Here is a 27,427-nt window from a genome sequence, read left to right as displayed (position 1 = left end):
TATTCTCAATTCTTCTTTTATATTCTTATAATCTTTTGCCTGAACTTTAGAAGAGTCTATTAACTTAATTTTCTGCTTCTAGTGTTTTTCTCCAAATTAATTTTCTAAGTTATGAGTAAATATCACAATCTAATTTAAAGGATCTATACATCTTACCACATGGAGACTCATGGATATAATCCAAATACACAGAACTTTTCCTGGTATAGAATAGGCACTTGGTAACATTTTTCTAATGCGTGAGTAAACTCTCCACCGTTGGGAATATGGGATACCATTTTTATTGTGCAGCACCTCTGTGGTACATATGTAAACTCTCCAGCTCTTGCTTGATCTCTAACTAAGCCTGATGTTCCATTAAATTCTCACAAAAAACATGTCAGATCGAAATAAGCATTCCCATTTTAAGCATGAAGAAATGGAGGTCCTGCAAGATTATACAATTTTCCCAAAGTCACAAGACTACGAAATAAGTAGGCTAGAGTTTGAAGCTATGTTAGCATCCCTAATTTAATCAAACGTCAAGCCTATAGCATGAAGCTGTTCTCTGGTTTTGTTTTAGTATTTTACCATATTCAGTATACGCACAAGAATATATGCAACACATAAGAGTTACAGAGTACAAAAATAAATAGGAAAATAAGCAACCCAATTTAAAAAAAAATTGACAAAATATCTGAACAGACATCTCACCAAGGGGCAAATAAGCATAGTAACATTTCACATTAAGGAATTGCAAATTAAAATAACAAGGATATACCACTATGCAGTTACTAAGATGACTAAAATCACAAACACTAATAAAGCCAACTGCTGTAATTCTCATTCATCAATGGTGAGAATAAAATGGTACAACCACTTTAGAAGCCAGTTTGACAGTTTCTTACAGAACTAAATACAGTCTTGACATGTGACTCCACAATCATACCTGTATATATTTACAAAACTAATGTGAAAACTTACATTAACATAAAAGCTGACATACAATTTTGTGCAAAATTTTATTAGCAATTTATGCTTTGGAGTAAAAACTGGAAGTAACTTAGACATCCTTCAATAGGTGAATGGCTAAACAAATTGTGATATAGCCATACAATGTAATATTATTTGGTGACACAAAGAAAAGAGCTACAAGTGTCTCCCTGGTGGCCTAGAGGTTAAGTCTCAGGGCTTCCACAACTGTAAAACAGCCCACCACAAGAGCCTGAGTTTGATCCCCGGCCAGGGAGTTAACCCATATGGCGCAGTAAACCTCTCCTGTATTGCCCGCTGCTCCCCTCAGCAGTATATTTCAGTAATTCACCTGTTCTGTTCTCCACTCTGTCTCTGGTGAATCCTCTCACATGCCCCCACCCTCACCTCTGGCCTACATCCCAATTCTTCGACACAAAAAAGTAAACAAAATCTTCCAGAAAAAAAAAAAAGGAAATGGACTATCAAACCACAAAAAGACATGGATGAAACTTAAATGCATATTGTTGAATAAAAGAATTCAATCTAAAGAGGCAACATACTGTATGATTTCAATTATATGAGATTCTGGAAAAAATCAAAATTTTGGAGGTGGTAAAAATCAATGGTTGCCAGAGTTTCATTTAAAACATGGGAGATTTTTTTATGGAGCTAAGACTATTCTGTATGATGTTGTAAAGTTAGACATAAGACATTAAGAATATTTCAAAAGTCATAGAACTTTACAGCACAAAGATTCAACTTTAACCTCTGCAAATTACAAATTAAAAAAAATCAACTAGAAGGTCAAGGGATCCTAGAATAGAATGCAAAGAATGACAAAAAAATCTGAATGTATAAAACAACCACACTATAGGCTGTAGAGGCATAAGGTGATCTTAGTGGCACCTACGACCTAATGGGTGTGGAGGCATAGGTGTTAAATGATGTAAAGTTACTTAAGTAACTTTGGAAATAAGTAATCTGCAAGAATAAAAGTAAAGGTAAACTGTACATGAGAATTACACTCTAGTTGACAAAATTGTTTCTCCTGGGGGTATGAATGAGCAATTTGGAAACCACTATATATGTACACTGAAATCAAACAATTAAGTAAATGAATGGTGGGTGGTGGGAACCAGGTTACTTGCCGTTGGAGACAGATTTCATATAAACAAGGGTAAAAGGCTAGAATTATTCCTGAAGAAATGAATTAGAGCTGAATGGGTACGAACTGATTTCTAGCTTAATATGGAAACAGAAGTTCACATGTAAAACTCTTTCTGGACCTATGTAAATACATGGGTTAGAGCACCCACACATACTTTCTTGCACTGTCAGCTCAGAAGACTGAGTGGAGTGGCAACAATAGTCCAGTAGCAATGAGTGATCCAAGCACCATGTTCTTGGTATCTTGGTATCTTGGCCAAGGAAAAAATCCAGTGTTTCTTACAGAAATGGCTGTTTGTAGGTCTGGGGCAGGAAATACACAAGATGAATCTGAAAGCAGTTTAGAGTGCCAGATCATGAGGAAGTGTCAAAGAAACCAAAAACCCTAAAACTTCACAATGATGAAAGTATGTCAAAAGGACACAACAGAATAAAAGAATTCCCCATGGCCAAAACTGGGCTAATTTGAGCAACATAATAAAGCAGTGCTGAATCACAACCCAAACTATAAAATAGGAATGGAGGAGCGGAGATGAGTTTCTCGTGCAGAATTCCAAATTACGTATGTAGGTGTTTCATTCATTAGGAGGTAGTGCAAACGCCCCACTCCTTCAGTGTGGCTGTGCTCAGTGACTTCCTCAAAACAGACAGTATGACAAGGTGGGGAAGAAGCAACTACAGTGGAGAAACTTAACACCACCCCATCCAACTGATCAAACGTAGCATGAACGGACATGACAACGGTACACACCCTTGATATATTGTGAGGTGGCACTTCCCCACTGTGATCCTCCTCCTACATCTAATTATGAGTAAAACATCAGAGAAATTGCTGTGGAGGGACTCTCTGTAAAATACCTGGCCAATACTTTTTAATACTGTAAATGTTAAAAGAACAAGGAAAGGTTGAACAACTTTCACAGCTGAGAGAAGCCTCAGGAGACATGACAACTAAATGTACTGTGGCATCCAGGATGGGACACTGGAACAGAAAAAGGCATTAGGTAAAAAGTAAGGAAATGTCTATAAAGTATGAACTTCAGTTAATAACATACTAATACTGGTTCATTATGACCAACATATTAGAGTAAGGGGAGGTGTTAATAATAGGGGGTCACGGGCACAGTATATACATAACTCTCTGTACTATCTTTGCAATAACTTTGGGAATTGAAATCATTCTAAACAAAAAAAGTTTACTGAATTAAAAAATACCTATGAATGCACCACCCAATCTAGAAGTAGAACATTATCGCAACTTGCATGATCCCCTGAGCCTTCTTTGCACTAAAAAAAAAAAAAAAAAAAAAAAAAAAATCACTGTGATTAACATTGTGTTCATTATTCCCTTCCTTGTACTGATAGAGTCCTACCACACAGGTATGCTGCTATCCGGACTGAATATGTATTTAAAAGTTTTGTTCATTTTTGAACTTTATAAAACTAGCACCGTACTTTATTCTGTCTTCCGAGACTTGTACCAGTAGGCAATTTATTTAAAAAAGTTTATTGCAGTAATGTTTATAAAAGTAGAATCTGGAAAGAAAACAAATGTTTGAGAACAGATGCATGAATAATAAATTGTGGTACATTTACACGATAAAATATTACACAAAAATGAAAAACGACCTATACACAACAAAGTGGGTAAACTTTAAGACAAAATGTGGGGTGAAAAAAGACAGAGGCTGTCATCTGATGCAGAAGGCTCTTTGCCAAGAGAGAGCAGTCGACCTCATGGATCTTACTTCTTCATAACCTGTCTCCTAGTCAACAGCCTTCTCATTGTTCCCTAAGTAGTCTATACTCTGTGACACTCATTACTTGCCTTTCTTTTTATAAAAGCTGTTTTGAGATATAATTCACATACTGTACAGTTCACTCATTTAAAGCACACATTTCAGTGGTTTTTATTTACAGAGCTGTGTAACCACAGCTTACACAGTTTTAGAATATTCTTACCACACTACAAAGAAATCCCGTAAGTATTAGCAGTACACCTCGTTCCCTTCCACCTTCCTCCATGCCTCTGTCCTAGACATTCTCTTTGCATTGTTTTATTCTGGATATTTCATAGAAACAGTATCATATACTATGTGGCCTTTTGAAACTGACTTCATTCATTTAGCATATGTTGTGCGCATAATGCTGGTTTATACACATTGCCTAGTATATTATCAGTACTTCATTCCTTTTTACTGGCAAATTAAACCATGTTATATTGTATATTTGCCTTTCTACGTTGTTTCTTCTGTCATTGTTGGCTGTTCCCTGCTTCCACTGTCAAATTCCTATTCATGACTCAATGCCCAGATCTGAGATCACTTCTCTAATTCCACGGGCCTCTATTTAAGGACTACTATTGGTTTTTTTGTACTGTATTATAATTATCTGAGTTTCCACGCACCAGTGAACTGTGGATTCCCTAGGAAAAAGGACAAAACTTGGCTCATCTTTGAATTCATAGAAGAGTCTGATCAAAATATACACTCAACACAGTTGCTGAATTTGTAGATTCAGCAAATTCAGCTGAATGAGTAGATTCTTCTCATATTTACCAAGAGATAAAAACAAAGATAGTATGCAATAATATGGAAACTGTACATAGCAATACAGTATTACAATAGCTCAAACCTGGGTTTATGTAGGAGTTCTGCATTTAAAAGAGAGGCTACCTTGGACAAGTTTCTTAACTGCTCAAAGCTTCATCTAAAACACCAGGCAATCCTATCACACTCATAAGTTATATTTGTAAAGAATTTAATGCAGTAATAGTAGCCATTATTCTTACCAATAACAAAGTCATAAACAAAGGGTGATAAATGAGAGGGACCTTAAGAAATATCTTATTCAAATTCTCATTTCATAGATGAAGAAACTAACTGGAGAGATATGGGAAGATACCAGAGGCCCTTGGTCTTTTGAGGAAAGAGTATGGTATGGTGGAAAGATTCAGTAGCACCTTACATCTGATTTTGAATCTTGGCTTCAAATTCTTATTCAAATTCTCATTTCATAGATGAAGAAACTAACTGGAGAGATATGGGAAGATACCAGAGGCCCTTGGTCTTTTGAGGAAGGAGTATGGTATGGTGGAAAGATTCAGTAGCACCTTACATCTGATTTTGAATCTTGGCTTTGTTTTTTCCTAGTTGGAATGTCCTTGGGCATATTACTAAATTTTCTAAACATTGATTTCCAATGAGCCTGAGGACAATAAACACAAGCTCAAAGAATAGTTTTAGGAATTAAATGGGAAGCCATGCATATGCAGTAGGCCTCTTAATGATGATGACATGCTGATGATCACACACACCCAAAGGATGATGCAATGATAAACTAGTGAATAGGCGAAAAGAAACTAATACAGAGAAGAAATTTATAGTTTCATGAAAAAAGTAGAAATCACTTTTAATGGGAGATTATATTTTAGAAAAAGTGATGTGATGCCAGTGGGTAAATGTCAGTGGGTAAAACAATATGTATCTTTAGGAATAAAATAAAATTTAAAATTATTGCTCATTTTGCTTGCCCTTCTAACTGGCTTGTCTTTAAACTTTCCAGTATCTTCTATCTGATGTTCCTGGAGCAGATCCTAAAGAAACAAATGTTCTCTCTGAAGCTTATAAACAACTATCAACAGTTTTCCTCCAAAAATGAAAACCTTAAGATTGGCAACAAATTTAAAGGCGATCAAGCAGGTGTTAACGGCATACAGAACTATGTCATTGTTATAAAAGAATGTTATAAAAGAACATTTTCTTCCCATTATGTTCTTTCCCTTAGAGTGTGTTTGATTATTTACTGAACAGGGGCTCTTCTCTCATTATAAACAAAATGGTAGCATACTTAAATTGTAATTTCCCTGACAGAAGCTATACATCAATATTTACAGCATAATATAGTCTAATCCTTACAATCTGATAACATATGAAGAGGCCACGACTTGGTGAAGAATACACAGTGGTGTTCTGCCTCCCTCTCTGCTGATATACTAGCTACCTTAGAGAACTAAGATGGATTTTTACAAAGGTCCCTCACACATATTTTTTACTTCAGAGGGTTTATTTGTTGCTGTTGTTTGTTTTTTAGCATGGCTGTTTTACATGAATTATCTATTAATTAAATGAATATTTATTGAACCATGAATGAATATTTATTGAACTTTGTCCCAGGCATTGTTCTGGCTAGTGTGGACAAAAATAAATGGAGACATTCTTCGAAGGAGCTTACATTCTCATGGGGTGAGATAAGTAATAAACATACAAATATAAGAAGCACTACATGAGAAGGCAGTTAAGTGCTATGAAGAAAAGAATCAAATGGTAAAGGAGCTTGAGAGTGGTCTGGGGCAGGGGCATCAGGAAAGGTCTTTTCAATAAAGGGATAACTGAGAAAATTCCTCCAGGAAGTGAAGGGTTAGGCATAAGGATATGTGGACAAAAGGGAAGAGCAGATGCAAAGGCTCAGAGCTAAGACTGCTGGGAGGCTCCACGAAGAGGAGGACAGTGTGGCTATGTTGAGGGGGTGAAATGAGAATGCTAGAAGAGGAAGTTAGGAAAATGGCAGAATCCAGATCAATAGAGCTTTTGCTTTTATCAGGAGGGACCAAGAGAGTTTTGCACTTGCTTACATTTTTAAAAAGTGCTCACATTACTGTGAGAAAATAGAGGGTAGACAGGCAAGGGGAGAGTCACAGAGGTGAGGGGACATGACTACTGCACATGAGTGCAGGGTGGTAGCAAGGGTGCTGGTGAGGTGTGACTGGGCTCTGCATGTATTTTGAAGGAATTATGCTACACCACTTTCTTAAACTCCCATTTAAAACATACCTCCTCTAGAAAAGACATCATATAACTTGATAATCTGCAGGACATTCATACATAATTCTTACTCTTTCTTAATCAATATTTGAAGTTGCTTTTAACTTGTACAGAATAAAGGTCATCGTCTCAGCCTAGTGGAACACAGGAACTATTAGATTGGGTAAGTGACATAACAATACCATTTCCTAGGAAGTGTCAGTGAAGCAGGCATAAAGGTTCATAGATCTTAAAAACCTAGAACAACTAACTGCTGTTAGATCAGGCCCCTCCCTTCAAACACCATCTTCGCTGTGAGGTAAAACAGTGAGATCAGTTGTGAGAACACTGTGAGATCAGCTAAAAACTGACCTCGTGGTTTCTCACACATCTTTCAAATTTTGCTTTCAACATATTGCATAGACCTGAATTTTCAAGTGACAGCTTAACCTGTTATATTTAAATATATTTAAATATTAATTTTATCACTTGGTTTGAAGACCAGGAGACATTGGTATTACAGGACTTGCAAAAACACAGACAGAATATACTACATTTTCAGGCATCCCTGGTGGGGTTAAGCCCCACGCTATGAAGCAATATGCATCTCTGCAGCACAAGTTCGATCCTCCGGCCAGGCACGGAACAACCCACATGGCACAGCAGACTTCTCCTGTCTCGCCCACTGCTCCCCTCAGCAGTGTACTTTGGTCAGTCGGCCTGTCCTGCTCCCCACTCTGTCTCTGGTGAATCCTCTAACCCGCCCCCCCCCCCCGATCTCTAGTATGCATAAATAAATCTTTTTTTAAAAAAGAAAATATTACATTTTCTTCTGGATATTTACAAAATATCCAGATACATACTAAAAAAAGATACATACTAAAAAAAAGATACATACTAAAAAAAAGATATATACTAAAGTGTCAATGACAATTACCATTAGAAAGTGATGGTGGGAATCAGGATGGAAAAGCAGGGTGAATAAAGGAGACTTGGCATTGTAATAAAGCCTCACTTATTATTATTATTTTTTTAAAGATTTAATTATTTTTATTTATTTTATTTATACAAGCACTGGGCACAGCCAGAAGCGCGGGAGGGTGAGAGAATTCACCAGAGCCAGAGTGGGGAGCAGAGCAGGCAGAAGGCCCGAAGTACACTGTTGAGGGGAGCAGCGGGCAGCAGTAGAGGTCTGCGCGCCATGTGGGACCCTCCTCTGGTGGCCGGGGAGCAGCCGGGGATAGAACCGGCGTTGCAGAGGCTGCGGGCAGCTTTGCAACCCAGCGCTCAACCGCTGCGCCACCGGGAGGCCCAGCCTCACTTACTTTTGAGAATAAATTGTGTCACTGCATAGTTAATAGTTCGGTTTGTGTGTGTGAGTTAACACTGGTTTACATCGTCTTTTCAGATGCTGTTACCACAATGCTCCCAAAGTACCCAAGGTCCACCACCATAGTCCATTGTGCTTCCCCCCACCCCGCCCAATTTGCTCTTGTCTCCCCATCACTTTTTAAAGAATCCATGTTAATTATTTGGCTCCTTCAGAATGAATGAATTAGATGGCAGTGATTAACGTGTGGGGAAAAAAACTTGTGAAGAATTAATGATTGCGTTTCTTATTCTACTTCAAAGCAAATATTAGAAGTAGATAAAATTTCTTCATGAAAAGCACAGTAACTATGCTCACAACAATCTGGACCTTTCATTAATGTTCTAACAATTGATGCGTCTATAGCACAAGAAAAGCTGGCAAATGGGCTGACTAAACTGGAGTGGTTAACAGAGAACAGGAGCTGGCCCATGGGATTAAAAAAAAGGGGGGGGAGAATAAGAGCAAAACTGGGGTCCTTATGAGGAAGCCTATAAGAAAAAATAGCATGGAGATAAAATGGGCATTGGAGGATATGAATTTTAGCAGCGGCTAACGGTAGAGAAACCCAGGGCATGTAAAATCATTTTGAGGAGTTGTTCCTTCTGTGTTTGGTTGTTTTCTTCTTTTACGTTTAAATTCCCAGTATGCAATCTAATTTCATTAGTTCTCACAATACTCCTCCTTTCACAGAAGAATCATTTTACCAATGTTGAAAAGAAATTCTTCAATGAGGTATAGAATATTAGGAAGAGGAGAAAATAAATAAGAGGTAACAGCTGATAATTACGAAAAGAAATTCTTCAATGTTGAAAAGAAATTCTTCAATGAGGTATAGAGTATTAGGAAGAGGAGAAAATAAATAAGAGATAACAGCTAATAATTACGACCGTACAGAGCAAGGGAATCTGGAGGATGCAGCATCTCTCTGCACTGAGGGCCAGTTACAAGAAATGGGGACTGTGGCACGGGGTGAACGACAGGCCCAAGGAAATAGGAGTCTAGTGCAGTCAGCTCACTGTTCTGGGAAACTTAACAGACTCCAAGTGCCGTGAACTTCTTTGCGCTGTGTTTCCCTGTGTTTGTCAAGTCAACACTCATTCTGCCATCTCAACCGTCCAGCTAAGAGACAGACATAAAACAGCATACCTGATATAGTAATATGAGGTGAAACCAAAGCTTTACACGGGAGGCAGCTTTCTCATCCAGAATGATGGGACATGATAAAACCACAGAATCTGAATTTAGTTGCTTTTTACAATTTTGAATCTGCTATTGAGGAGCATCAATATATCTGACAAATTCTCAATTCAACATTGTGAAATCATTTCTCGTTATTATGTTACACTTGAAACTGTCTAAGTGAGTTAGTATACAACTCATTATTTTTTCACCCAAAGGGTTTGCCTGCTATTTCTTATTTTTATCTCAATTAATTTTGTGTCTGCCGGACTAACACAAATTACCACTTCCATGTCTTGCACTTTTGATTTAAAAATAAAGCTAATTTGGGAGGTGTTTAAAGCTTTATTAATATTTATACGGGCCATTAGCAGTGGCTATGAGGTTAGCAAGCTTCCTTTTAAAATTAGAAATTCTCCTTCCAATACTGTCTCTGGGCGGCTACTCTCCACTATGACCACATCATTTTTAACATTTTTCTTAGGGCACGGAGCAGAATTTCACATAAGGTCATAGAAAAGTTGGTTTTGGTTTTCCCACCATTTATCTTGCCCATTCTACTCAATGAGTCAGACTCACATAATACATTTCTTTCTCTGACTTTCTTCAGAAATTCCGAGGCAGCACTTTCTCCCACAAAAGTGCACGGATGCTGTGTAACAACCAAGCACTATTCATCTGTCTCCCCTCCTCCAACCTGAACTTGGACCAGGCATGTGAAGAAGTGCCCCAAATATTCCCAAATGATATGGAAATATCGATGATGGGATTATTTCTCAAAAGGAAGAAAGGATACAAAAGCCATGCTCCACTCTGAAAAATGCCCCCCATTACCATTCTCTCCTGTGAGTTTCCATTAAAAAAAAAAAAAAATCAACCTACAGGGGTAACTAGTAAAACCCAAAAGGAGATGTGGGCATCTACTTGAAATAGCAGGTCCCGAGGCTGACCAAGTATTACAATGAGACAAGTAAACATAATTGGAATGTGTTGAGAGAAACACGAATCGAGAAAAAGCTGGCATTGCAGTAGTTTTTGAGGGCATGAAGCTACACAGCCAATTTTCCTGAAATTTTATCCCAACTCCTCTACTTGCTGGATGGAAGTAGAATCTCAGGCATATAATTTGACCACTCTTTGCCTTAACTTACTCATTTAAAAAATGGGGATAATATTAGCATGGGAATAATATTAGCATGTCCACATGGAAACTTTGAGAGGACTAACAGCACAGTCCCTTGCACATAGTAGGTGCTCAATACTCCCTGAATGGAAAAGTTTGCACAAACTAAGAAAAAAGTTAAACTGAATAGCAAAGAAGATAAAATGGATAAGAAAATGAGAGTACTTGTAAGAGATATCTACTGATAACCATTAAAATTGAGACATTCAATGTAAAATGTAGGAGTCTTAGGAGTTTTGTTTCCTATTAAGAAAGGGTAAGCTGAGGATAACTAACACTACTTCATCCAAATTAATAATAAGTTGTTTGCCATCAGTGCAGACGTGTCAGTCTGGCTTCTCTCATGCATTACTGAGAGCTGTGTGATCTGACATGGTAGCCACTACTGCATCTGGTCACCGAGCACTTAACTGTAGCTGATCCAAACTGAATTGTTCTCCCACTTCACATTTCAAAGACTAAGCTTATAAAACACCTTGGTAATAATTTTTAATATTTCATATATATAGAAATCATAATTTTTAGAAAAACTGGATTAAATAAAATGCAATATTAAAATTTCACTTATTTTTCTTTACTTTAATGTGGTTACTAGAAAATTTAATTATGTATGTGGCTCACACTTGTAGCCTGTCTAATATTTGGACAATACTAGCTAGAACAATAAGGAAAATAAGACACTTATTATTACTACTTCTCACCACCATTATTCTAATAGAGATTTAAATAGAGATTATTTCCAAGTATCACAACAGTTCTATATAGTTGGATGCATTTTCTTTTTTTATAGATGATGAGAAAGTTCTGGCGTGTGTACTGCCCCACATCACAAAGCTAATAGTGTTCAGAGCAGGAGGGAACCCAGAGGAAGCTGGGTGCTTTCTCCTGTTCTGGAGGCATGGGGAGACACAGTCACAGGAGGGAAGAAGAAGCTATCCATGAGCAAGGGGGCCTAGCACTTCCCCAACAGGACACCTTCACCGATTTGAAGTGCTCTAGACTTGGAAGAGCACAGATTTCCTTAGAATTTAAAGAAAGCTTGAGTAATGCTTTATCTCCCAGATCAGAACTGTTCAGTTTCCATTTTACCTGACCTTAATTAAGCTCTCATGTGTCAACAGAAAAAGTAGGAAAAGAATCCACAGGCAACATAGCACACATTTTGAAAGGAAAATTTAAGGTAGAACATTATATATGCACAGGGACATTAATGGCCATGTTATTCATAAAAAAAATTCAATAGGAGTCTAATTAAAAAGTGGTAACTGATACACAGTTAACAGTAGAAAATGTTTAGGTATTACATGACGTAAATACCAAAATAGATCATTAGAAAAACAATTACACTTCTGTAAAAGGACCTACAGTCCTTGGATAATTGCAATTAGAATAAATATACTTCAGAATGAATCTCTTTTGTCTACTTTGCTTAGGGTAGTGTCCCAATCTGTCATTTTACTGCCTATTATGAAATTATCTCACTGGGCTTTACCTGTTGAAGTCGCTCTTTAGAATTGGTTCCTTTCCACCCTATCCACTGGGGTCAGTGTCACATTCATTCATTCTGCCAACAATTTATAAATTAGAGATACAGAAAAAAAAAAATACAGGGGTGCTATAGGGATGCTTCTGAACATACTATAATAACTAGACCACCCCCCCCCTCAAATAATGAATATCTAGCCCCCAATAGTACAGAGGTTGAGAAATCCTGCATAAGGGTAATGGATTTATATCTGATTGTACTCTATTTTCTACATATTGATAAGGTTATATCATTTTGCAACATAATGACCTTTTTCCAAATACAAAAAATTATTAAAAAAAGAGTAATATAGAAACTAAATCATAATCACTAACAAAGAAGGTTATACACATGGGAGGGTTGTGTACTGGGTGATGAAGTACAATTTATCAAACAAATTCAAATATTTGTTAGATGTACTGAAAACTCTATCCAAGAAGGATATATGTAAATTGCTATAGATTAAAATTTGGCCATGTTTGCTTAATCACTATTTGCAGTAGGAATGATTGATTCAAATTCTAACAGGAAATTGGCACTCCTTGCACTGTTGGGATAGCATTTGCTAAACATCAAAATATTTTTCTCACTGCTTTGAGTAAGTAGTGCTTCATGGGTGTTATTATTACTGAGATTGACAATATATGCTGCTATTTACACTGCATTTTAGGAAGAGATGAGAAGAGATATTTTTACTGACAATTTTCTTCAGTATCTTCATGACTGCGATGAAATATCAGCATAAAACTGACATATATAAATTCTGCTTAAAAGCTTCTCATTTTGTGACCCAAATGACGAGTACTAAGATTATCTGAACACAGATTTCACAAAGGTAGGTATACATGCCTTGTTTGCAGACATGAAAAGCTATTTATATAATCATCTTTTTCTTCATTTACATCAAAAAGGAGATATTTTTCCAAATAAAAATATCTAGAGGAAGTAACTATTTAAGTACATTTATTGATGCTATAGGAAGGTTTAATAATAATCTATCAATGTTTCTAATTATATAATTTGAAAATTCATTTAGAGCAATGAACAATTCAATTTTTTCCTTGAGCATTTGCCATGATACTTGTAATCTCTATTAAGTAGCACATTGTCTCCCAAATAGTAGAACTCAAAAAATGTCGGAGAATGAACATTTATAAATTCACACCATGTATAATTGAGAGTTATACTGAACAACCTGACAAGAAATATTTTGTATATATTTTTAAATTTCACTTACACATTCATTCCAGTATCAATACTCATCTAAACCTATCTCTAAGCTCTAATAACACAGGGCATGTGGCACCTCTGTAATACTTACCACTTCCTGTTCTCATTATTTGCTTGTATTTCTATAGATCTCTTTCACAAAAGTGTCAGTATTTCAAGAGCAAGGATCCCATCTTGACAATTTGCATTCTAACTTTATTTTCAAAACAGACCTGGAGTCTAAGAAAGTGAGGGTTCAGAGAACTTGCCTATGATCACATAGTTAAAGAGTGGAAGAGCTAGGATATCAGTTTTATCAAACTTCAGAGAAAATAGTGTGGGAAGAGAGTGCATGAATGTGAACAAAATAAGACTCAGATGTTAAACAATGTGAGCTTCAAATAGTAGGTTTCATTGTATTGACATTGAGAAAGAAAAATATAATTCAAAAACAGATATAGACAATTGGCACACACTTTAGAAAGTCTCTTAATAAGTCAATCTAATTCAACATTTGTGGAAAATCAACTCTGACCATTTGGGCCATCTCAAGTGAACTTCTTGAGGGACGGGACTCTGTATTTTTTTTTTTTTCTGTATCTCTAATTTATAAATTGTTGGCAGAATGAATGAATGTGACACTGACCCCAGTGGATAGGGTGGAAAGGAACCAATTCTAAAGAGCGACTTCAACAGGTAAAGCCCAGTGAGATAATTTCATAATAGGCAGTAAAATGACAGATTGGGACACTACCCTAAGCAAAGTAGACAAAAGAGATTCATTCTGAAGTATATTTATTCTAATTGCAATTATCCAAGTACAAAACATAGAACTGTTTCCGGGATCATGCCATCTCCTTGTAATGGCATCCTGGACAGGTTCTTCTAAGAGTGATTTGTTAATGTTGGTATTGTAAGGAGACTGAATAGCAGAGTAACTAGGAAATGGGTTCTTGAGCCACACTCCTGAGTCTTCACTTCATTAGTGCCATTCCCTAGCTGTGTGCCTACCCTCCACTGTAAAGTAAAGCCAAAATGGTGCTCACCCCATATGGTTGTTTGCAGACTGTGAGTCATTAGATTGACATCTAGCACAATATACATGCTTAATAAATGTTTTATATTTTTGTGGTTTTGTTTACATATTTTGTTCCTTTCAAAATGCTGCACTAACATTTAAAGAACCATGGGCCTCTTTGAGAGAGCATGATTTTTTTTTTAAAGATTTATTTATTTATGCATACAAAAACTGGGGGGTAGGCCAGAGGTGCAGGGGGTGAGAGGATTCATCGACAGAGTGGGGAGCAGAACAGGCAGAGTGACTGAAATACACTGCTGAGGGGAGCAGTTGGTCAATCAGGAGAGGTCTGCTGCGCCATGTGGGTAGCTCCCTGGCTGGCGGGGGAATCGAACTTGTGCTGCAGTGGCTGGTGATAGCTTGATAGCACTGTCTTTAACCCCTGCACCATCAGGGGTTAAAGAGAGCACGATATTCTAAAAATTACTGAAAGTAGAAAAAATTAAGTTCTTGTATTTGTTTGAATTCAGTAATTTAGGAAACTTTCATTAATTCATAATCAGCAAGGAAAAGTCAAACAAATACAGATGGTGGTGGTAATAATATTGACAGTAATAATAACAATGATAATAATACTCCTTTTGAAACCTTAATTGTGTGATGTCTGTTAAAAATTGTATCTTTAGATATAGCAACACGTAAATATTTTAATCATTAAAAAAAATCCAGAAGCTTGTAGAATATATAATTTGAACATCTCAAATTTACAAAGCACTACAAATTATTCATGAAAGATTCCAAATTGATGACTGCACTCAGGCAGGGTAAATAACAGTTACAATCAAACTTGTATTTTTCAAAGGCAGACTCTGTTTGCAAAGCCAGATCCAAGGGCAACATTTAAATGGGAGACCTGGAATTCCTATAGGCCACAGTGCTTTTTGGTGCACTTAATGTTCAAAGCTTCCTACTGAATTATGTCAGGAATGGTAGCTGATTAGAAAATAAGAGTTACACACGTGCTACAAAAATAATAAAGAACAGACTCCCCCAATCTTCTCCCACTCCTTCTCTCTTATCTTTGCCAGGTCATTTGTACCAACCCTGAGCCAGTTTTTGTCTTACAATAATAGGTTTCAGTATATGTGTTTTAAAACCGTAGGCTAGGCTAGGCTAGGTTACTATCATTTACAATCACTAACAAAACAGTTCCCCATAGTCAGCCCTACCATCTGTCCCCTCAGTTCTCTCCACACATGGGCTTGGTTGAACAGATTTTGAACTGGCCAAGGTCACTGCGCCGCCAGCCTCCACAGATGGGGACAGTGTGAAAAACCTAACTGCAGCTGTGGATAAACACACACAAGGACACACGTAGTTGACAATACCACTGTCTAGACTTGATGGTGGCTCACTGTCACAGAGTATAAAAAACAAGGACATGATTTCAAGGTAACTATCTCTCAGAGATAGCACATTCATTAAGGAAATGTTATCGTGTGGTCTAAATTTTTTCAAGATGTCTACATATCAGTATAGCAATAGAAACTTATTTTTCTCTATCAAAGGTACATTTTCTAAAATTTGTCTAGAAAATAATGCTTTCTTCAACAAAAAGATATAGATAGCTTGGCAATCAGCACACTTCTATAATCCATATGAATGTCACAAACATGCCTGGCAGATAGCATTGAAAAAACCTAGTGAAAGAAGTTTTTTTCATCCTGCACCAAGACTTCCTTTCTCCTCTTTCTTTCCAAAACAAATTACTTCATTAGAAATGGCACTTCTTTGTTGTGGTTTCAACAATAGTTAATTGAGTACATACACCTTCCATTCTGCAGTCCAAAGAAACTCATCAAAATGGAATCACATTGAAGTTGGGGTCCTAGATCATCCCCCTTGAAATACACAAGGCCCCAGAGATTTTGGATTGTCAATGTCTTTTCTAGATACTCAACATGTCTGGTCACTTAGGTTGAAGGCCAAATTGGATGTGCATTTCTTTTCAGAGAGGTTGTTAAATTTAAAATAAGTTATCAAGTCAGTGCTATTTCAAAAGATTGTTGATAAAAAAGAACATTTAACTGTAACCATACTGAACAGACAGTTGATTATAGAAAGACATGTCAGTGCACATATGGCAGCCGGATAAATTATGCACATCTGGATTACTTTTGGCAAGAAACACAGCTAAGTGTCTAAAGCCAAGTTTAGCAATCTGTCACTAGCAATATGTACATTTATTTTAAAATGTCAAGGGCTCAAAGTCATATTTTCTATTTCTTCATAAACTTTCCAGCTCTTCCTAAGACAGCAAACAGGTGACAAAACACATTGCCCAAACTGCCAAAGGCTGTATAAATAAGGGGTAATTTTTAACTTCTCACCACATATACAAAAGAACTCATACTATGAAGCAAACTCATGTGTTGTGGGATGTACTAAAATCCAGAGCTCAAGTACGAGTGTTAACATTTTATTTTAGAAGTTAGTTGAAAAATGCTTTTCATATAAAAATATGGCTGGCCCCTACATGGAAGAGTAAACAATATAACACTCTGGGTAAAGCAAATGGAAATAGCTTAATGGTGTCTACTTATAAAAGGAAAAAAGACCAATGACTCTATGATCATCTAAAATTTCCTTTTTCCTATTGCCAATTACTGACATCATTTAAAGCCTAAAGAAATGTTTTCCTACTTCTAGTCCCTTTGGTTAAAAGAAAACCCAAGAGACATGACGGTGGCTTTAACTAGCAGTAACAAGAAATTTTACAATTGGATATCTGAGTATCAGCCAGGTGGGGATGAATGTACCTGTAAGCACAAAACGCATCTTGACGACTGTGCTGTTCACTAGTTATTCTAACATTCCAGTTTCTCAACAGCTTCAGTAGGAATGCCAAGATCTACCATGGAGACTGGGTGGGGCCCTTTAATTCCAGGTGTTGCCTCCCAGACTCCTTTGTACTGGCAGCCGAGAAAAAACCAGTGGAACTATTTTATTCATCATAGGTGATAGTCTTAATATTCACACTGTGTCAGCCTCTTCTAGCTCACTAAAATTTGGCAACTTTTACTGTTGATTAGCATCTTTACAATGTGTCAGATCTAAATTATAATGTTCTCAAGTGGTATGGGAGGGGGAGGTCTGTCTTTAAGTCACACAGATTGATATTCAAACTATGTTCCACTGCTTATAACCTGAGTCTCAACTATAGCATGAATATGAGGAGAGTACCTACCACAACATGTGGGTGTGAGAAATTAGTGCCTAATATTTAATGAATATTCAAAAATGTTGGCTACAATCATTGTTCATTTTCTCCTCAAAGTGATGGACTGGGAATCATACAGATCACAAACCATAGACTGCCAATAAAATGCTGTAAATCAAAATAAAACCTAAAGTAACTGAGAAGAGGGGAGAGCCATAAAGAACATAAAGATGCAAAGAGGAAAAGACACTTGCTAACACACAATTTGTATGTTTTACTGCTTTAAAGTTTGATGCATAAGAGTATGAAAATTTATGTGAGCTGAAATGTTTTCTCCCATGAATTGCAAGACTATGGCCATGTTGCTAAGAAAAGGCACAAATTTTCAGAGTTGTCAGTATCCACCATCCACCAATACAGATGGATTTTAACTTAATGGTATTAGATGTAGAGATTAAGATAAACCTATTCCTTTCTTAATTTTTTTTTTTTTTTAATGGAGGCATTTTTTTTTTTTATTTGTTTGTTTGTTTGTTTGTTTATACATGCACTGGGTACAGTCAGAAGCACGGGAGGGTGAGAGAATTCACCAGAGCCAGAGCGGGGAGCAGAGCAGGCAGAAGGACCAAAGGACACTGCTGAGGGGAGCAGCGGGCGGCAGGAGAGGTCTGCGCGCCATGTGAGACCCTCCTCCGGTGGCCGGGGAGCAGCCGGGGATGGAACCGGCGCCGCAGAGGCCGCAGGCAGCTTCACAACCCAGCGCTCAACCGCTGCGCCACCGGGGAGGCCCCCCTTTCTTAATTTTGATCTTCTCTATTTGACTATACATTTCTTTTTTTTTTTTTAAAGAGGCACGTATTTTATTTATTTATTTGTTTGTTTGTTTGTTTGTTTATACAAGCACTGGGTACAGTCAGAAGTGCGGGAGGGTGAGAGAATTCACCAGAGCCAGAGCGGGGAGCAGAGCAGGCAGAAGGACTGAAGTACACTGCTGAGGGGAGCAGCGGGCGGCAGGAGAGGTCTGCGCGCCATGTGGGACCCTCCTCAGGTGGCCGGGGAGCAGCCGGGGATCGAACCAGCGCCGCAGAGGCCGCCGGGAGCTTCGCAACCCAGCGCTCAACCACTGAGCCACCGGGGAGGCCCCTGACTATACAATTCTATTTTTGAATTATATCTGGTACAAAAGTGCTTATGTAAAAGGTATATAATAAGCTGGGAAAAGGTAGAATTTTAAATGAGTGCTTTTGTCCATATTTCACAGTCCAATGCTTCAATGAGAGCAATTTTTACAAAATATCCACGTTCTTCAGTCTTTGATTCTTGATCTCTTTCAGGGGTTTTATGTCCTCATGAGACACAAAAAGTCTAGAAATATAAATTCAGTGGATATGTTAAGAGGAACTTCTAAGCAACAGTGGTTTCCATCATTTACAAAGAGAAACACCTGCAGGAAAACCCAAAGCAGAATGGACAGAAAGATTCTTAACACTGAGTAGGGAAAAATAAGAAAAGCCTTGAGTTACCAAAACACTGTCCATGTGACTTTAAACGACTGGTCTCCTGACCCAAAGAAACTATTAAGAGAATTTACATTTAGGTGGTAAAAATCAGTGTCCATGATCTTTGCCAAATTAGGAATAACAAACTTAAGGGATTCTTCCATCCTGAGGATTCTGCTATTGTCACCAATCAAACAAGGAACTTGAGGAAACTGATGTAATCTCCCCGAGTAGACATGAAACTTCATATAGAACTACACAGGCCTTTAAGCTAACACTATTTTTCTTAATCCTTTTATAAAGGATATTTAAGATTTTATTTATAAGATATCCAAATTAAAAAATATCAGATAGAATAGTTTTTGGGTTAATCATTTAAATTTAACTTTTAAATAAATGATAATTCATTTCACATGGGACTTTAAAGTCATAATTGCTTAATCTTGTATTGAAATTACAAGCTTAATATCAGATAAAAACTTAAGTGCTATATAAAATGTGGTAAAACAAAGAACTAGATAACAAGTATGAGATCTGGACTCAGACAGACTTGAATTTATATAATAACTCTGCAATTTGTCTTTCAATACATTATATTAACTTTCTGATATCAATCCATTATAAACTATGTAGCTGGATAAGTACATATATGTGTGTGTAAACACACACACACACACACACACACACACGGTTGCTATGAGGAGTCAATGAACACCTAACACAGTGCCTGGCAGATATCCAACAGCAAAGTAATTTGCAACAATGTGGATGAGTGCATTATGCTAACTCAAATAAGCCAGACAGAAAAAGACAAATACTGAATAGCATCATATGTTAAATCTTAAAAAGAAAAATACCTCATAGAAAAGCAAAGTTATAGAAAAAGAGATGAGATTTGTTACCGAAGGTAGAGGTAGGAGAATTGTGTGGAGGTGATCAAAAGGTAAAACTATCAGTTCTAAGCTAAGTAAGTACTGGGATGTAACATACAACATGATGGCTATACAGCATGTCCTCAAATAACATCATTTCACTATAATTTTGATAAGGAAAAAAAAATCCCAGCCCAACAATGTCGAAAGAGGACTGCTTTCATTATAGTGTCACTAAAGTTGCAGTTTCCAAAAACCTATGGGTGATGTTAAATGAGGACCTACCTACTCTAGTCAACATTGTTGTATGAGCTACTTGAAAGTTAAGACTTGAGTATCCTTACAAAAAATCTCATCAGAAGGAAACCTTTTTTTTTTTGGTCTGTATTTATATGAGGTTATGGATGTTCATTAAACTTATTATGATAATTATTTTGCAACATATGTCAGTCAAGGTATTGTGCTGTACATCTTAAAATTATACAGAACTGAATGTCATTTATATCTCAATAAAACTTTAAAATATAGTAAACGAAGAAATCAGGAGAGCATAGAAGGTAATATAATGAAAAACTATTGATGGTATAAGTTATTAAATATTCATTTTAAAGCCTTTCTGATAAACTCCTTCAATCAGTGACAAAGAACACATAAATACTATCTTTGAGGTCATCTTCCCCACAGAATTAAACCACAATGATAAAAGAATCCAGTAAAAGTCATGATCCTGAGAATAAGATACTACATTTTTATTGATATCTTTGTTAAAAGGTACTAAGTTCTAATAGATCCTAGAAGTCTAGAAATGCAAAACTTAAAATATGTAACTCAGTGAACTAATAAAATTCACAATGTTCATCAAGACTGGTCTTTCCGTAAATCCTCGAGTGTGAACAAGACATCTGCAAAGCAGACCTCATTGACATTTGCAAAAAGGCTCCTGTGCTCATGAAGAGGCCAACCATTGGGTCACCTCAGGTACCATCTGTGTCTCAGAAGACTCCCATTCTCAGCTGTTGATGGGGTGGTAAAATCTTAGTAGCTTCCCTTACGGTAACATACTCTATGTGATTAGTAATATTTCAAGTAACCCCCCCCCAAATAATTAGCTGTACTGCTTCGTCATAAATACAAATAACAGGGAGAAATGAAGAAGAGTACTGGTAAACTTTTCTTATGACTGATAATTTACTGTCATTCATTTACTTGAACTCTTTAAATTCTGATCTTCTTTTTCATAGAGTACAATAGGATAAAATGGTATTTTCTCAAGAAAAAAAAAAAGAATGTGGTAGGAGTATCTTGAAAATAACACAGAAAACATGGTTGTAAAGAAGCAAGTTTTTTACCAGTCCTATGGAGAAATTCACCCTCCAGACAGTTCACTAAACTTTGCAGAGGTAAATCATGGTGGAGAGACTGAAACAGTAGCTCGATTCCATGGAAGTACTCACCAGATATATGAGCTCAGAAATTGACTAAAAGTAAAAAGTTCACAACAAAGTAACCTACCTTTCAAATAACAAGGCATGAAGTATTAAAAAGATTTAAAAGAATTTGGTGTCCATGTCAGATATTATGTGGGGAAAAACTCACTCATTCAAGGGGAAAATGTTCAAATCTTTATATTAAATGTTTCTGTTGGGTTCTCATTAAGTGAGATGCATAAATAGTCTTGGGCTGTTAAAAAGTTAGTTCTGATAAGGACTCACTTTAGATTCTTTCCACCATTCTGTTTTAAATTGTAAACATTATTAATCAGGTGAGCTAGCTCTCTGTTAGTTGGCAATGATGTGAAGTTTTTACCCATGGTCAGGGCAGGGGTGAGGATGGGTAGGAGAGAGGCCTCAAATTTTTTACTACATTTTCAAAGGATACTTTACAATGCACTACCGGATAGTGGTAGATTCTGGCATTTGTGTGTGTGTGTATTCTGGAATCTGAGAAACCATTTCTTTGAAGAGATGTGACTAATAAAGTATTATGGGAAAAACATCACGATGAAAATGTCTTTCTTGAATTATGCTAATTTGATCACAATAAATCTAAATAAATTCTAATTATTTCTTGCAAACAATAGAATTTATATTATTTTGAGGCTATGCCCACTTAAGATTCTTTTTAATTTAATTTTATTTGCCTATTATTTATAATGTAAAGTTAAAAGAACAAGCACAGTGAGTTGTTCCTAAGGCCCATATTGTTGAGTTTTTCTCTAGATGTGGAATCCTGTTTGCTTCCAAGCATCAAAGTGGCACAATCAACTCAGAATTCTTAGATTAATTTTGCTTAGGATATATATTATGCTTACTCCACAGCCTGGCTTGAGTAACAGCAAAGTTTTCAATCAAAATGGCTCCTGGACCTCGCTGGTGGCACCGGGGGTTGGGCACTGCACTAAGGGGCAGTCTGCAGCCTCTGCAGCAAGGATTTGATTCCCAGCCTGCCAGGGAGCATCCCACGAGGCACAGCAGACCTCTCCTGATTTGCCCTCTGCTCCCCTCAGCAGTGTATTTCAGTCAGTCTGCCTGTTCTGTTCCCTACTCTGTTTCTGGTAAATCCTCTTGCTCCCCGCATCTCTGGCCTGTCCCCCAGCTCTTGTATGCATGGATGGATAAATCTTTAAAAAAAACAAACAAAAAACCAAAATGGCTCCCTCACAATATGTAATTCATTAGGCAATAGCATAATGCATAAATAAAGTGAACACGAACACACACACACAACCAGCAATCCACCAAATGATACATACCTGAAGCTCAGTAACTGTCCTTCAGGAATGAGTTCCACTTTAAACTATTTAGATGTTTTTAAGAAGTCATACTAGCACTCCATAAATTCATTTTAAAAGTATTTTCCATAATAAATATGCAACCTTCCTCACAAGATGAGATAAAACAAAAGTTTCCTCCCAAACTGCTGACATCCCTAACATTAATATAATGACTATTCTCACTAAAGTACTGCACATTTTCTAAACAAAAGAATTAGGAAAAGCATCATTTCCAACTCCCAAAAAACTTTAACACATGTAAAATATTAAGTCATAAAGAAAAATGACTAATATAACTATCAGAGTGAATCCTGACAGCATGAAAATCAGCTTAGCATAATTGATAATTTTTATAATTAAATGCTATTGTAAGTTATCTCTCAACTAATGTGACAAAAGGGGAAGTTTTTTTTGTGAATTGCCATCAATATTATTTGATTCAAAATAACTCGGTAGTTTATGGGTTTCATTAAAATGTCAGTTTTAATCTGCTTTTAAAAAAGTAGATATTTAAAGATGAATACCAAGTAGCACTTCAAAAATCCATAATTTCAAGTTATGATTCATATAAACATGTAAGATAATCAGGAAAAAGTCAGATGCTAGAATATTCATGTATGGATTAATGCCTATATTATACAATTATTTTTAGTTCCTGAAAATAAGTTGGCTTTTTGTCATCTCATCTCTACACTATGATTTCACTGGATAATTATGCATTGAAGTTCATTACTCAAAGCATCCATTGTTGAACAGAACCAAAACCATCCAACCCAATAACCACAGAATAAAGAACTGAAAGAAAAGTGAATGTAACCAAGGATCTTAAAAGGGAACTGAACAACAAGCAAATAGATCCTAATATTAAGTGTTAATGAAAATTCCACTGCCTGAAAATTATTCTTTTCAATTGCAAACCCACAAAATAACAACACTTTTTAAAACTGATACTTTTATTTAAATATAGAAAAATTAAGGACCATTGAGGGAAGAAAGAAATTTTTAAAATCTCCCTTTCTAGATGTTTTTTCCTAAATGAAGTAAGATGGATGGATAGGTATCTGCAGAAAAGTGGGCAAAGGATATGGGTGGTGATGTAAACTGCTACAATACCAAAAATTCAAAATAAAATGAATTTTTAAATGTACATTAATTTAACCTTTTTGAAACTTAACCACACAGTTAAGTAGGATGGGATGATATTAGAAATATATTAAACTTGAGGGAAAAAAGAACAGGAGTAGTTACTGACAACCACTGTATTTGATGGGTTTTATGTTGCGGAGAAGTAAGATACGAATCCCCTGTATGGGTCTAAATTCTCTAGGGCTTCTCATGGTGTGAATATATCTACTACAGTATGTGATTCTAAAATTTAAAGTTGGGTATTTCTTATTCAATGGGACCCATGAATACAAATCAACTGCCACATCCTGTGCATAAAGGAAGAAAGTGGGAAATACTCTGATGCTGGAACTGTATGAAAATCAGGAAACTGATTCTCTGGAATCAAAATTGGGAAATTTTAGAACTTCACTACCATAAGTTGATGCGTAATATTCATTACACTTCTAATATATCCCCTCAAAAATCACATACACACACATATGAAGATTCTCACATTTGGAAGGAAAAATATCCACATACATTTTTTTGTATTATTATAAAACAACAAACCTTTCTGACTGTATGGCTGTTCCAAGTTGACTATGTTCTGTTCGACAGATACACTAAAGAAATACTACCTGTTCAACTATTCTCGGCTAAGGTAGGACGTCCACATACCAACTCCAATTAAATCCCCACATGACTCAACAAAAAGTAAACAATCCAGTCAAGAAATGGACAGAAGAACTTAAAAGACATTTCTCCAAAGAGGAAATGCAAATGGCCAACAGGCATATGAAAAAATATTCAACATCCCTTATAATTAGGGAAATGCAAATCAAAACCACACTGAGATACCATCTTACACCAGTAAGAATGGCACATCAAAAAAACTAGTAACAGGGCCTCCCCGGTGGCGCAGCGGTTGAGCGCTGGGTTGCAAAGCTGCCCGCAGCCTCTGCAGCACCAGTTCGATCCCCGGCTGCTCCCCCGCCACTGGAGGAGGGTCCCACATGGTGTGCAGACCTCTCCTGCCGCCCGCTGCTCCCCTCAGCAGTGTACTTCGGTCCTTCTGCCTGCTCTGCTCCCTGCTCTGGTGAATTCTCTCACCCTTCTGCGCTTCTGACTGTACCCAATGCTTGTATAAATAAATAATGTTTTTGTTTTTGTTTTTGTTTTTTAAAAAAACTAGTAACAATAGATGTTGGCAAGGATGTGGTGAAAAGGAACTCCTACATTGCTGGTGGGAGTGCAAACTGGTCCAACCACTTTGGAAAGCTGCCTGGAGGTTCCTCAGCATACTAAAAATGGAGCTACCATATGATCCAGCGATTCCACTTCTAGGGATCTACCCAAAGGACACAAAAACATTGATTCAAAAGAACATCCGTACCCCCATGTTTACTGCAGCACTATTTATAATAGCTAAAACCTGGAAACAATCCAAATGCCCAAAAATAGATGACTGGATCAAGAAGATGTGGTATATATACACAATGGAATATTATTCAGCAATCAAAAAAGATAAACATGGATGGAGCTAGAGGAAATTATGCTCAGTGATATAACTCAGAAGGAAAGAAAAATATCAGATGGTTTCACTTATAGGAAGACTATAGGAGAACCAAATAAGACATCAGTGTAAAAAAATAACAACAGGGCCTCCCTGATAGCGCAAGGGATTAAGACGCGACCTATGAAGCTATCTGCAGCCGCTGCAGCATGAGTTCAATTCCCAGCCAGACAGGAAGCTACCCACATGGTACAGCAGACCTCTCCTGACTCACCTGCTGCTCCTCTCAGCAGTGTCCTTCAGTTAATCAGCATGTTCTGTTCCCCACTCTGTCTCTGGTGAAACCTCTCACCCTCCACACCTCTGGCCTGTACCCCAGTTCTTGTATGTATAAATAAATCTTTAAATAATAATACAAAACAAAAACAATTATAAACCAGAGACATCCTGAAGGGGAGGAGGAGGGAAAGCAATCACAGGGAGGGAGGGACAGAGGGAGGAACACAGGGGACTGAGGTGATGGTGCCCAGGTGCATTAGTGAAGCCTCTATGGGGGCTACACTTGAGGTGGGGGTAAGCAAATATTGTTTAGAAATGAATGATGTAAAAACAAATAATAAAAAACCAAAATGTTTAATTACAGAAAAAAAAAGTGCCCTTTGTTTTCCTCCTGATTGTCTCTTCATGCATATGGCTCTTGCACCCTGATGCTCTGAGAAGGCTTCACTTACTGCCTTGTTCTTCCTTCTCAAGTCCATTAGTTAGAAGGAAAAAAATAATGTGTGCAAACATCATACTTTCTATAAGAAGCAAACCAATTTCTCATTAAATGGTATCTTAAGGAGACAGAAATTGTTGAAGAATTCGGGATATTCAACAAACCAATAGAAGAATGCTCAAAGATATGGATTCAAAGTTAAGTTTGCCATTTTATTTCTAACTTTGGATCAGTGGCAACATTTCTTGAAAATATTGGAAAAATAAATTAATAAACGTCTTCATGTTTGAGAGTGAAAATATTTGAGGCAAACATAAAGGAGCTTATGCAAGCAAGTGTGGTATGTCTACAAGTTAGGATTTCACACAACGTTTTTCTTTTTCTCAGCCGTTATATTCGACAATGGGACTTAATTTATCAAGGAAGAAATATCCATGCTGTCGTTCTGATGTCAAGGGAACAAATCAAAGAATCATATTTCATGAGCAATGCTTCCCAACAAGAAAAAAAGAAGACAGTAAAGAGAAAAGCTTGCATATTCTGTGGGGTGTTTGTGTAGCAAATACATAGTGCCACTGTGGCTACTTAAACAATTGAGGCTCATGGAACTGGGGAGAACTCCTAATGTAATTGGAATGAATTCAATAACACACTTTGATTTTTAAATGCTTTCCTTGAATCTGCTATGCTATGGGGATTGACTGCTCATTTGAGTAATTTATTGAAGGGGCAATTGTGCAAAAATGCAATGCTCTTTGGATGGGCACCGACAACGCAATGAATCTGGACATATTTAAATGGTACGTGTTCCCTCAGGTCAAAAGCCTTTCCATGAGAAACGATCTCCAACTGCTGCTAAAATCAGGGGTAAATATCATTTCTCCTTATTTAGAAACTTTTAGAATGCATGTACTATCAGTGTCTTTGGGTTGCCAAATTTTCAGCTCAAAAAGTTCCTAATATTGATCCGGGTTATTGATTAAAATTAGAATAGAGGACTATAATGACACACACAGAACTATGAGGTCTGTACAACAGCTAACACTTTTTTAATACTATTTAATAGGTGAGTTTTTCTTTTTCAAAGGGTGACAATACTTCGGAAAAGATTTACCACTCTCGACAGTCATTCATTATTCAACAAAGGTTTATTAAACACGTGTCATAGTTTAAAGGAGTAGGGTGGTGGGGGTGGGAATTAATCATTCAGAGAGCAAGATGACTGAGTGATCTACTGGGGGTGTTAATTCCCAGCCAGGATGCTATGGGAACCAAGGGGCTGAATTTCACTGTCATTGGGAGGAGTCTTATCTCAG

At 36.9% G+C, this 27,427-nt stretch overlaps 1 protein-coding gene and 1 long non-coding RNA gene across 6 annotated transcripts in view; one reads left to right on the top strand and one right to left on the bottom strand.

Annotated features, from left to right (window-relative positions):
* ARL15 (ADP ribosylation factor like GTPase 15) overlaps nucleotides 1-27,427 on the bottom strand; it is a 379,011-nt gene that overhangs the window by 146,369 nt on the left and 205,215 nt on the right. The window lies entirely within an intron of this gene.
* LOC119261347 (uncharacterized) lies at nucleotides 2,962-5,877 on the top strand. Of its 2 annotated transcripts, none has more exons than XR_005128982.2 (4): nucleotides 2,962-3,125; nucleotides 4,991-5,058; nucleotides 5,141-5,208; nucleotides 5,686-5,877. It is a non-coding gene; the product is annotated as an uncharacterized LOC119261347 (long non-coding RNA). The 2 variants fall into 2 exon arrangements; XR_008549107.1 differs by having other exon boundaries at nucleotides 2,962-3,132.

The sequence above is a fragment of the Talpa occidentalis genome, unplaced genomic scaffold, assembly GCF_014898055.3.
Source record: "Talpa occidentalis isolate TD23 unplaced genomic scaffold, MPIMG_talOcc4v2.1 talOcc4.6, whole genome shotgun sequence".
Classification (NCBI taxonomy): domain Eukaryota; kingdom Metazoa; phylum Chordata; class Mammalia; order Eulipotyphla; family Talpidae; genus Talpa; species Talpa occidentalis.
The sequence above is the reverse complement of the archived record's forward strand: the minus strand, read 5'-3'. Positions and strand labels throughout refer to the sequence as shown.